The following is a 13,582-nucleotide window of genomic DNA, read 5'->3' on the forward strand; positions in this document are numbered from 1 at the left end:
GTCAGTGTTATTATAGTGAGTCTCACCACAGGGGGTCAGTCAGTGTTGTTTTAAGTGAGTGTCACCATGGGTGGTCAGTCATTTTTATATTAGTGAATGTCACCACAGGCGGTCAGTCAGGTTTATTACAGAGAGCGTGATTGTTTTACTTTTTCAAACGTATTTTTCCTCGGGATATGGGCTCACCGGCAACTCTGTCGTTTATGCGAACCCATAATAGCCGAGACGACAGTTTCGGGTCAACCACATTGCTGTGTGTCTGCTTTAAGTTTTCGTCCATTTTGGGTAAGGGTGGGATATTTACTTTTCCTAAAGGAACATAGTGAATCAGATTCAGATTCATGGTCATTTTAGGCTCTGAACACCAGATTTTTATTGCAATCCAATTCCAGCAGCCGGCGTGTCGGGATTCGAATTCACTTCCGCAGTTCAGTACCCGGGTGTCTGGATTAACCGATAGCCCAGCGAGTGTCACCAAAGGGGGTCTCGTCAGCGTCGTTCTGGTGTTGTTCCCCACGGGGCGTGGCCAGTCCGTGCTATTCCCATGACCCTGGTCAATAGCAGTTATTGCAGCGAATATCGCCACAGGAGGTTCGGTGGTTGTTGTCGTGGTGACGCTGCGAGCTCTTTAACACTCAGTCTTTGAATGGGACACGTCACGTGTGTTTTCAGATTCCGCCTCCTCTTCCTGATGGACATCTGGCCTCCCCACTCACCGAATCGAAGACGCTATCTATCCCGCCTCCTCCTTGATAGACGGCCAGTTTCGCCATTGGGGTATGATATCTCAGGCGTTTGGCCAATGAGGGTGAGGGACGGGGACGGGGCGTGTTGCGCACGTGGTCCGTAGATGACGGCTTGTAGGGGCAGGACGGAGTGAGCGGTGTTTCTCCTGTTGGCGGCTGAGGTAACGTGCAAGGTATTGGCGTAATTCAGGCTCTCGGTCAATTGCGGGTGAGGGTGTGGGCAGTGCAAGCCGAAGTGTGACGATCCGGTTCTGGGGGTGTGTGCGCGTATTCATTGGAGTGGGTGTGGTGTACCGAGGAGGTGCGGCCCTACTCCCACTCCCGGGATCCTTTCCCCCTCTCCCCATTCCTTTTCGAGAAAGTTCACCTGGAGTTCGCTGCAGGTACTACAAGCGATGCACTCCTGATCGGCTCCTATTGCATTCCTGAACTGGTCTTACTGTGTTCCTGATCAGCTCCCGTTGCACTTCTGACTTGCTCTCATTGCATTCCTTGTCTATGCGCGTTGCACTCGTCATCTGCTTCTCTTGCACCCCCAACCTGCTTCCACTGTCCAGATGCCCTGGAGTCCAGATCTGCTTTTGATTCAATATTGTTCTTCTCCCGGTGCACAGTTGATCTGCTCCCAGTGGAATTTCTGTTCTTACTCACTCAAGTGCCCCTGGAGTGATCTAGAACTAATCCTGGTGTAATTCTGATGTGCTTCTCTTGCACTCCATATCTGGTGCCAGTGCAGTCCTGATCTATACCCGGTGCAGTCCTGCGTGGGTGCAGTTGTGGCCTGGTCCTTTCCTATTACTTCCCAATTGAATTCGGGTACAATCTTGATCTGCTGTCTAAGTCATATGTGTTGTTGGTGCAGTCCTGATGCAGACCTGGTATGGTTCTAGTTTTGATGCAGAACTGGACTGGTGCTTGTTCCGTCACAGCCTGGACCTAAGGTCATCCTGATCTGTTCCTGGAGTTGGTGCAGATGTGGCCTGGACCTGCTGCAGTCCTGGAGCCAGTACAGGCGTGACCTTGTCCAGGTGTTAATGCATCCTGATCTGACACCGTGCACCAGGATTGTCTTGGTGTAGTCCTGGATCTAGTGCAGATTTGTTGTTCAAGACCCAATCTGGCCCTTGTCCAGTCAATGTGGTGTGAATGGATTCCTTTCCTGATGCTGGTGTCAGTGTGTATCTGGTCTGAATTTTGGAGCAGTCTGAGATTAATCCAGTTCTTGTTTTGGTGCCGATATACTTTGGCCTTGATCTTAGCCCTGTTAAAGATGTCATGTTAGCCTGGCTCATGTTTGGCTTATAAATAGTCAATCATTCAGCCAGGTTGTTGTGGGAGGGTGTTAACAAAGATTCCAAGTGACAGTACCACCTTTCCTGACTGCCTCAGTGCTTACAGGCTGCATGTGTAACGTTGAGGATTGGCAGACCTGTAATTTCCTCCAATTCAACTGAAATCGGTGCCTTCAGACCTTGCCACAAACTCTTCTCCCTGTACCACTAATTCTAACTCCCTCCCTGACCACAGTCTGAGACTGAAGCCGCTGCTTTGCAGTCTTACTTTATCTTACCATTCCCCTACAACCTCAACTGCCCAGAAGCCCTTTATCACCAATACTATCTACAGTGCCCCCTCTGCCTATCATCTAAATTTTCCCCTGCTCATCTACTATTGTAGGCCTCATTCTCTGTAAACTGGGAAGGTGGGCAAAAATAGGCTTTCACTGTCACGGACTGCACAAAGTCTCATTTGCCCGTCAACACTGTGCTTGCTGATCTAGCCCGAGTCGTGACTGACCAGCCCTTGGAGGTTTAAAATTAGAATCACTGTGTCTTTGCACCACCCTCTCTCTCTCTGCAAAACTCCCACGAGTGTTGCAACAGCCCTGGAATACTTGGTGCTTTTAAGTCTTGTGTGCAGTTTTGACCTACCTATTTCTGGAACTGGGTTTGGGGGAGTCGGGGGTGAGCGAGTCACAGTCTAAGCTTACGGGGGTGGCCATTTAGAACAGAGATGAGAATTTTTTTTTTCACTGAGCCTCTGGAATTCTCTGCCACAAAAGTGGTTGAGGCCGAAATATTGGATGCTTTCAAGAAGTAGATGGATGGAGCTCTTCAGGCTAAAGGGATCCGTGGATCTGGGGAACCCAAAGAGTGATGGAGATGTGCCCATTGGATATTTTTAAGGCAGCAGGTGATACATTTTTGACTCACTTGTTAGTGAAGAATCTATCGGGAGTGGGAGGGCATGCAGAGTCGAGGCTGCAATCAGATTAGCTATGGTCGTATTGAAGGTCACCGCAGGCTGAAGGGGCCAAATGGCCTCATCATTTGTGCATTTTGACTTCTTTTCCCACTTTTTTTTTGCCACCTCGATCCCACTTTGTGGAATTCACTTCTTAAACCATAAAGCCTACTTATTTCTCTAGGTTACCCCACTTAATGGTTGCTATACTGTCTGTTTCCACCCTGTGTTTCATCACAGCACCATGGGGGAAGGTTTGTATGGAGAAATGCTTATTGCCTGAGAAGCTGAGACATAGGATTGTGTCTTCAGACCTGGATTCAGCCAGCAGAACGCACATGCCCCTGAATGCAGCTATCTTCAAATCCTACAGACATTGCTTATTTCCTGTCAGAGGAGTTGCTTTGAAACACTGATATGAATCTGTTTGCAAATTTGGCACCCGGTTCATCCCAGACATCTGGAATGGGAGGTGCTGGTGTACAGACAAGGGTTTTCAGCCAGCGGGTGGTGAATCTGTGGAATATGTGGCCGCAGCGGCTGTGGAGGCCAAGTCGTGGAGTGTATTTAAGACAGAAATAGATTCTTGATTAGTAAGGGGATCAGGGATATAGGGAGAAGGCCGAAGAGTGGTGTTGAGTAACATAGCAGCCGTTATTGCGAATCAGACTCGATAGGCTGAACAGCCTAATTCTACTCCCATATTTTATGGCCTGCAATGGAAATGTCACTGGACTAAAGGTTTGGGCTAATGTTGTGCGGACACGTTTTTATGTCCCACCAATTAGTGAGTAGTAATCTGCAATCAAAAGCTAGCCCAATGGTGATTGGTGTTCACTTCTGGTCTCCCTACTACAGGAAAGATGTTGTTCAAACTTGAGAGGGTTCAGAAAAGATTTACAAGGATGTTGCCGGGGTTGGAGGGTTTGAGCTATAGGGAGAAGCTGAATATTGGATGGGGTTATTTTCCTGGAGCTGACGCTCCAGGGAAGTTGAGGGGTGAGGTTTATAAAATCATGAGGGGCATGGATAGGGTGAATAGCTAATGTCTTTCCCCAGGATAGGGGAGTCCAAAACTAGAGGGGCATAGGTTTAAGGTGAGAGGGAAAAGATCTAAAAGGGATCTAAAGGGCAGCATTTTCCTGCAGAGGGTGGTGGCGTTTATGGAATGAGCTGCCAGAGGAAGTGGTTGGGGCTGGTATGATTACAACAGTCAAAAGGCATCTGGATGGGTACATGAATAGGAAGGGTTTAGAGATATGTGGGCCAAATGCTGGCAAATGGGACTAGATTAATTTAGGATATCTGGTTGGCATGGACTAGTTGGACCAAAGGGTCTGTTTCCGTGCTGTACAACTCTGACTCTAATTGTTGATTGTTGGAGGAAAAAAAAAAAATTCTCGCCCCTTTTGGGGAAGGAAACTTGGCAAGCTCCAGACACACAGCGACCTGGTTGACTCCTAAATGCCCTCTGAAATGGCTGAGGAACCACTCAGTGGTGCCAAGAGCTCTAAACAAAAGATCCAAATCTGGATGGAGCGCTGGAAATAACAATGGAAAACACAGCCCTGTCGACCTTATGTAACATCTGCCAAATGTGGGCCAATTCTCCCACAGATGGATTAAGCAACAGCCTGACACAAGACCTCTCCCTCAGTAACACCATGACCTGTACCAGGTAGAACAACAGGGGGAGCAGATACACGTGAATATTGCCCCCTTTGAGGCATGCACCATCCTGGCTTGGAAACATATTGGTCGTTCCTTTTACTGTGGCTGATTTCGACTCCAAGAACGAACCCCTCCACCCGACTGCACTGAGTGTAGCTGCACCACAGAGCAGCAGTTTAAGATAGTGGCAAGCTACCATCTTCTTGAGAGACAATTATGGATGGGTAATAAAGGCTGACTCTCCCAGCTACCCACGATTGAACTAAAATAAAAATTGATGCCTTTTCAAAGGCCCTGTTGCTATCTGATCATGCCATCTTCTCGGGTTAGTGCATTCCTGATCTTGAACACCTTTTCTCATCAGACAAGGGGATCAACCTTATCCGGGATGACAGGTGTAGGAGACTGAGGAGGCGATGGCCTAGTGATATTACCACTGGACTGTTAATCCAGTGAGCCAAAATATGTTTTAGGGATCTGGGTTCAAATCTTGCCATGGCAAATGGTGGAATTTGATTTCAATTTAAAAAAAAAACTCTCATGATGACCATGAATCCATTGTCAATTGTGGGGGAAAATCCTGTCTGGTTCACTAATGTCCTTTTTGGGAAGGAATCTGCCACCCTTACCAGGTCTGGCCTACATGTGACTCCCAGACCTAAAAATGTGGCTGACTCTTAACTTCCCTCTGGATAATTAGGAATGGGCATTAAATGCTGGCCTTCATCCCATGAATGAATTTTTAAAAAATTGAAGGTTCTGGGCAGAAAAGTGGGCGTGAGAAGTTCACATCAGCCATGATCTGGTTGAATGGTGGCTCAAGGGGCTGAATGGCCTACTCTTGTTCCTTCTATTTATGGTCTTATAGCTCTGTACCTGGACCTGGTGACATCACTGGACTAGATTGCATGCCTGGAATGTGACTTGAGCTTGCTACCATCTCTGAGGTGAAAGTGGCTTTTACTGGTGCCAAACTCACTTGGGTTTTCTCACAGGATGGATTACATGTGGTATCACAAGTGAACTGATTCCCCTGGGGGTGGGGAGAAAAGCTACAGCTCTCGGTTGTCTATGAAGGTCTCACAATGATTAGAAAGTGCAAAAGTATTGAGGAATAGTGGGGTTGGGGGGGTGGGGTGGAGAAAGAGAAGTTTTTTTTTGTTTAATCTGTTTGCAGTGAGTTAATTCTGAGCGTCAAGAGGGTCACATTAAGTTCAGTTCCTTGTTTGGATTTAATGCCCAGCTTTCAGATGAAGTTTCACTGCCTTCAATTTGCTGAGGTCGGTAAGATTACGAGCCTGTGTTTCTACCCAGTAGCCATGTGAAGGCAATAGTGTCGCAGGCTTGCTAACGTTTTGTATACATTGATGTTTTCTGATAGGATCCCTCTGTACCTCAGCATTTCTATTCAAATGATAATTAAAGGTAGGGCCTCGGAAGTGTTGTAGAACAGAGGGACCTAGTGGGCGAGCAGGTACATAATTCTTTGAATTTTGCGTCACATATAGACAGGGTGATTTTAAGAAGGTGTTTGGCATGCTTGCCCTCATTGCTCAGTCCTTTTGAATTGTAAAGATAGGCTGGGACTCTTTTTCACTGGAGTGTAGGAGGTTAAGGGGTGACCTGATAGAAGTTTATAAAGTAGTGAGAAGTATGGATAGTGTTTAATGGTAATTATCTTCCCCCTAGGATGGGGGATTTCAAGATGAGGGGACACTTTTTGAAGGTGAGAGGAAAGAGATTGAAAAAAGACATGGGGGCAAGTTTTTTTTTTACAAAGAATAGTTCACGTGGAATGAACTTCCTGAGGAAGTGGTAGAAGTGGGTACAATTACAATGTTTAAAAGACATTTTGGAAGGATATGGGCCAGGAGTAGGCAGGTGGGACTAGTTAGTTTGGGATTATGAACTGGTTTCTGTGCTGTATGACTCCAATAACTCTGTATGTATCTATCTGCAGATTCTCAGTGCCCTCGTTCCAAACTTGTGTTTGCACTTCTTGTCAGCAGGTTAGACTAGATCAGCCCCCTTTTATCCAGGTCATTTGCATTTTGAAAGTTTTGTTTGTGGGACCTGGTTGTCACTGACTAGGCCAACATTAATTGCTACAGAGAATATGGTACTGAGGTGCTTCCTTGCACTATTGCACTCCACAAGTCAAATGTGGACCCACAGTGCTGTTGGTGGGTGGGGGACAGGGTAGTTCCATGATTTTGACCCAGTGACAGAAAAAATGGTATGTTTACAAATCAAGATGGTGAATGTTTTGCTGGGGAACTCACATGGGAACACCACCCCCTGCATCTGCTGCCCATGTCTTTCTAGATGATAAATGGCTGCCAGTTTGGCAGGAACTGTTGAAGGAGTCTGGTGCATCTTGTAGATGGTATGCTCTTCTGCTACTGAGCGTGGGTGGTGGAGGGAGTGGATACTTGTGGCTGTGGTGCCAATAAACTAGGCTGCTTTGTCCTGGATGAAGCCAAACTTCTTGAGTTTTATTGGAGCTGCATTCATCCAGAACAAGTGGGGTACATTCCATCACACATGACTTGTGCCTTGCAGATGGTGGACGGGTTTTGGGGAATTGGGAGGGGAGTTGCACACGTAGCATTCCCAGCTGCTTAACCTGCTCCTGTTGTGGTCCAGTTCAGTTTCTGGTCAGTGGTAATTACCCTCCTGGATGTTGACAGTGGGTGCTTGTGATAGGACTGCCATTGAATGTTCCTATCAGCGCCCACTCTTGCCCTATGCTGAGATTGAAACTGTCTTGTTCTGCCGCATTCATTCCTACATCCTCGGACTGAAATCCTGCACTTTTACCTAATCTGTCTACAGTTTTTCTGAGTCAGAGTTGCACAGCATGGAAACAGATCCTTTGGTCCAACTTGTCATGCCAACTATCTATGTCCCTAATGATTTTATAAACTTCTATAAGGTCACTCCTCAACCTCTGACTCTCCAGGGAAAACGGCCCCAGCCTATTCAGCCTCTCCCTATAGCTCAAACCCTCCAACCGTGGCAACATACTTGTCAATCGTTTCTGAACCCTTTCTTGTTTCACAACATCCTTCCTATAGCAGGGAGACCAGAATTGAACACCATGTTCCAAAAGGGGCCTAACCAATGTCCTATACAGCTGCAACTCCTATGCTCAACGCAGACAAGCATACCAAATACCTTCTTCACTATCCTGTCTACTTGTGACTCCACTCTCAAGGAACTATGAACCTGCACCCTCTGTCTTTGTTCAGCAATACTTACCATTTAAGTGTATAAGTCCTGCCCTGATTTGCCTATTCAATATACAGCACCTCATTTATTTAAATTAAATTCCACCTGCCACTCCTCAGCCTGTTGGCCCATCTGGTCCTGTTGTACTTGGATAACCTTGGCTGTCCACCATACCACCAATTTTGGATTCCTCTGCAAACTTGATTCTCCTTAACCCTATTTGCTAAAGCTAGCTCTTGTCTCCTTTTTGCTCTCCTGATTTCCCTCTTAAGTGTACTTCTTCTACCTTTGTACTCTTCTAGGGATTCACTCAATCCCTGCTGTCTATACCTGACATATCCTTCCTCCTTTTTCTTGACCAAAACCTTAATTTCTCTAGTCATCCAGCATTTCCTACACCTACCAGCCTGACTATTCACCCTAACAGGAACATTCTGTCTCTGGACTCTTGTTATCTCATTCTTGAAGGCTTCCCACTTTCCAGCCATCCCTTTACCTGTGTACAGCCTTCCCTAATAAACTTTTGAAAGTGGTTGCCTAATACTGTCAAAATTGGCCTTCCTCCAATTTAAAACTTTAACTTTTAGATCCGGTCCCCACCACCCTTCTCCCAACAAAGGGCTAGTGCTTGCTGAGACAGTCGGCCCTTTCCAGAACAACAGCAATCATTCAGACAGGAGCTGAAGGGTAAACTGAGGCAAAGGTGGGGTGCTGGATCTGAGGCCAAGATGGGAAATGATTCCGAAATAAGATTGGATGGGAATAAATTTGCAGGAGGGCTAGCTAGGTGGTTATTTTTGAGTGGCAATGGGCCAAAGGGCCTTTTCCTGTGCTGTAGACCTCAGTAACAGGTGTTGTGCGGGTTGGGGGCACTGGTATGGGACTGGTCAGATTGCTCTGTGAAGAGCTGATGTGAAATCTAGGAACATAGAGAAATGGGAGTGGGAATCGACCTTGATGAGTCAATTCTGCCATAAGCTAGATCAAGACTGATTTAATTGTGGCCTTAATCTGAGTTTCCATGGGCCTGGATGTTTGTCAAGCGAGCACAAAGCATTGCAGCTTTCCCCTCAGTTATTTCAATGAGAATTGGATCCGTTTTGATTTGTCTGATGCCCATAACTCATCGTCACTGTAGACTTCCACACCTGCTATCTCCCACAAATTGGAGAGCCTCCCTTTCTCAGTTGCCTCCGTGTTTCTCATGGCTGACAGATAAAATGCTGATATTAGCTGAAGGAAAAAAGAAGAACTGACATTTCTATAGTGCCTTTTGTACCTTCAGGATGTACCGATGCACTTTGCAGCCAGTGGTGTGCTTTTAAGATGTCGGTGCTATTGCAATGTGGGAAACATTTAGAACCAGAGTAGACGTAGACCATTCAGCCCCTCTAGCCTGCCTTGCCATGCAATACAGAAACGTCGCTGATCTCCTCTGGGCTTCAACACCACTTTCCTTCCCACTCCCTTTAACCTGTTACTAATTAAAAATCCTCCTTAAATTTATTCACTCCCTTGGCATCCACTGCACTCTGGGGGAGTGAATGCCACAAATTCACCACCCTTTTGAGAGAAATAATACCTCCTCGTTTCTGCTACCCTTCAGCCTAAAACAATGTCATCTCGTTCTAGATTGCCCCACAAGGGGAAACATCCTCTCTGTCTACTTTGTCAATCTCCCATAGCATCTGGTCGACCCCAATTAGATCTTCGCTTATTCTTCTAAATCTGAGCAAGTATAAGCCTAAACTGCTCAATCTGTCCTCATAAGACAAACCCCTCCTCTCCGGAATTCATCTAATGAACCCTCTCTGAAACGGCAGTTTCATCCTCCTTCAAGTAAGGGGACCAAAAATGTACTGTGCTCTGGATGCATGAAACATATGCACTTAAAGCTCTCACAACTTGCAATGTGTTACTCTTCCTCAGTGATGTTGATTGCAACATTCACCTCTCACAGGATGTTGGCATAAACACCCCTGACCATCCAGGACTGAAACAGGAACCTCTGCATCCACCTGAGGGGCAAACGGGGTCTCGGGTTATCAACCTTGTGAATGATGAACAGCACTTTGCCTCTTACTGTGTACTGATATGACTGACCCCTCCTGTAAGAGGTCATCCAGGACACAGGAAGCATCCTCGACTTCTTACGTAGCACGGGATGTGCAGTCAATTCTGCCCTGCCATTTCTTGTCACGGCTGCTAAACTTTGCAACTGCTGTAATAAACGTTATTGTTTATTGGCTTTATCTCTCCTGGGTTTCTCTGTTCACTGTCTTTTTGTTGAATGAACTTTCTTAGTCCTTGTTCTGTTTCACAAAACATATTCCCACAGTGTTTTACTTCTTAAATTGTTACTTTGAAAATGCTGGAAAATGGACTTTTGTTTTTCGTTTTAGTCAGGCGCTTGATGTCAAGCGGTGCAGACCTGATGGGCCGAAGGGCCTTTTTCTATGTAGTTAGACTTCTGTGCCTGTATGACATTTTGTCTGCTTCATCATGTTATTTTTGTTCCTGAACCTGCTCCCTTGGCCACGTTTTGTTCATTGGTCTGCTTACTCATGCACCATTGTCATATTTTGAACTTCTCTCAAAAGGTGTTGCCATGTCGTACCTGTGTTTTATCTCTGGCTTTGGTTGCTGATTCTCTCGGATCTATTGGGAATATTTTGGAGCTCAGCACCAAGTTTGTGGCTTGGAGGGGGAAAGAACTTTGTGCAGGTGGTTTGTGTCATTGTGGCCGTACAATCCAGGTCTGTAGATACACATGCTGCTATTGGCAGACAGTGTCCAATCTTCAATTCCCAGGGAGCAGCTGGAAGAATAGTACCCCACTGTAATTTAAGCAGTTAAAATCTGTGCAATGTGAATTGATAAGCAAAGCATACTGTACTTTGCAGTAGTGCCAAGTTTCGATCATTAGGGCAAGGGAGAGAGAGAGTCTTTTAGCTTTTTGTATTTTGCCTTCTGTTACCTTAGGTCTTGGTTTGCTTGGATTACACAGGAGTTAAGCACCAGTAAAATTTTTTTAGCACAGCCACTGTTACATGTGATAAAGGATTCCACAACCACTGTTGGAAAAAGAACAGGAGTGCTCTACTGGTGTTCTTGGCCAATATCCTTCAACCAACATCGCTAAATCAGATGATCTGGTCTGCAAGTAATCATTCGGTAGTACCTGACTTAGAAATTGTAAAAAGAGATGCAAAATCAAAGCTTTTCGAAACCAAGTTTAGAAAGGGAACAACAATTTATACAGCAGGAGAGGAAGGTGCTGATTGGTTTGGTATGGAGATGATGCAGGATCTTTTAACTGTCATTCTACTTGCATGAGCAAAGACAGAACAAGCTGGTAGTCTCTGGTCAGGGTTTTGCCATAGGGAAATGCATCAGGGATTGCTGTCTCCTTCAGCTCTTACCTCACTGAAAAATGTGTTCCAATACATGTACAAGATCCTCTTGCCTATGCAGAACAAGGTCCTGTATCTGAACACGCACACAGCTACCTGCACGTGCAAATGAATCACACTATGAACCTGACTGATGATCTTACATGATTGGACATCTTCACGTTGCTGTTTGTGGGAGCTTACTGTGTACAGCTGGATTTCTGTGTCTCCTAAGTTGCACTGGTGATGGAAATCATTGGCTGGAAAAGACTCTGGGACTTCCCAAGGCAGTGAAAGGTGCTATGGATATGTTAGATCTTCCTTAAGACCACACGGTGGCACAGCAGTCAGCACTGCTGCCTCACAGCACCAGGGACCTGTGTTCGATTCCAACATTTGGGCACTGTGTGGAGTTTGCATGTATCACTCTGTCTGTGTGGGTTTCTTCCGGGTGCTCCGGTTTCCTCCCACAGGCCAATGATGTGCAAGTTAGGTGGCTTGGTCATGCTGAGTTGCCTACCGTGTCCAGAAATGTGCAGTCTGGGTGGATTAGTCATAGTATATGCGGGGTTACAAAGATAGGGTTGAGGGGGAAGAGTGCATGTGGGTTGGATGCTCTTTGGAGGGTCAGTGCAAATCTGAAGGGCCGAATGACTTCTTTCTGTACTGTCGGGATTCTACTTTTATTTACTGTTTTCTAGCTGATTGCTGCCTAATATCGTGTGAGGGATTATGGTGTGTTTTGCATTTGCTACTAGCTTGTCCTCCCCTGAGTGAAACTCCTGCTGGTCAGTTCACTTCAGTTTCTGTTTGTTGAGGAAAGAGCGCCATTGTTCAGCTTGTAATCGCATAGCCTTGTAATGACATTTGGCATTCAGTATAAAGCAGTCTCTGTAATATGCCTTGGAGCAATGTGATCCTGCCTTTATGCTGAAAACTTCTTTTCTAAAAGAAATAATTTTTGCTACTTCATGGAGAGAGTTACTCAATTGAAATAGGAGCTGTTTGTGTAGGGAAAATTTTCGGAGTGTGGAGAATTCTTGCGATTTTCTTTTTTTAAAAATTTTTCCTTTTAGCAGTGGCAAAATTCCAAATGTGTTCGTGAAATGTTTCCGGGGTGATTTTAGTAAAATTGTAATGCTGTAGATTTTTCTACTGAAATTCTTGCACTGACAAAAGTGTGTGACTATATATGGGGATAACAGGAAGTATATATTGCCAAATTCTTTTTCTGTAATACATGCATTAAATGGAGTAGTCCTGGAGGTGCTTCCTAGACTCTGAATAACCAGTACAGGTAGTTCTGCTATAATGCGTGTTTCATTAACACAAATTGACTGTAATGCGATTGAATAGTGTACGCTATTTGGATAACACAAACTTTCTGCTGTACAGGTATAGCGATTTCCCTATGGTGCAAGGTCACGCAAGAACGCAACTATTGCGTTATAGGAGAACTACCTGTACATCAAAGTAAGAATCCAAAAACAGCCTTTTACGTGGAATAGATTTATTTACAGAGTGAAACACTTTAGGTATGTAACTCCTAACTGTGCACTTCTGTTTGTGTTTCCATATATACTGAAGTCACCCTCTACCTTAATGTACTTAACATCCTCCTCCAGCGCCTCTCCTCCGTCACCCAGCCTGAATTGATTCAAAATTGATAAAATTGTAGCCAGAAAATCACTTGCACTGGCTTCACTTCCTCTTTCCACGCTGCTATCTCTTGTCACTTTATCCTACATTATCTCTTACTACTTCTTCTTAAACCAAGAAACTTCTGAGTTAAAACCCCACTTCTTAGCCTTATGCTTTCCAAGCGTACCCCTATCCACATACCTGCACGTTTACACATCCTCTTTTTATGTGCTGTCAAAATAATTGTGAAAATGCATGTAAAGCAACATCTGTCTGCCACTTCAGCACAGAGGGTCATAAATTGGTCAGACACAATCTAACAAACCTTGTTGGCCAGCCCTAATTAACTCCAGATTTCTCCCACGTTCTATCCTGCAGCATAGCCTTCCTGAGATGCAGCTATCACTAGCTAGACCAACATAAATTGCTCATCCCTAATTCCCCTCAATTGAAAGGTTGGATTGCAAATCACCACAGCAAAGCAAGGAGACTGACTATGTTCTGTGAAGTATGGAATGGCCTGGTCGGAACTGATAGCAACAAGAGTCATAGAGTCGCACAGCGCGGAAGAGGTCCTTCGGTCCATTGAGTGTATACTGACCTGGGCGGCACGATGGCTCAGTGGTTAGCACTGCAGCCTCACAGCGCCAGGGACCC

The 13,582-nt window shown here is 45.5% G+C and overlaps 1 long non-coding RNA gene across 2 annotated transcripts in view; it reads left to right on the top strand.

The window, feature by feature from the left end:
• The first annotated feature begins 842 nt into the window (after nucleotides 1–842).
• LOC125487680 overlaps nucleotides 843–13,582 on the top strand; it is a 50,368-nt gene continuing 37,628 nt past the window's right edge. The window contains exons 1-2 of one of the 2 annotated variants that reach the window (XR_007266037.1): nucleotides 864–919; nucleotides 12,680–12,819. This is a non-coding gene — a long non-coding RNA (uncharacterized LOC125487680). Of the gene's footprint in view, nucleotides 920–12,679; nucleotides 12,820–13,582 lie in introns of both variants that reach the window. The other variant, XR_007266036.1, reaches the window with a different exon arrangement.

Source organism: Rhincodon typus, chromosome 43 (genome assembly GCF_021869965.1).
Source record: "Rhincodon typus isolate 14 chromosome 43, sRhiTyp1.1, whole genome shotgun sequence".
NCBI lineage: Eukaryota > Metazoa > Chordata > Chondrichthyes > Orectolobiformes > Rhincodontidae > Rhincodon > Rhincodon typus.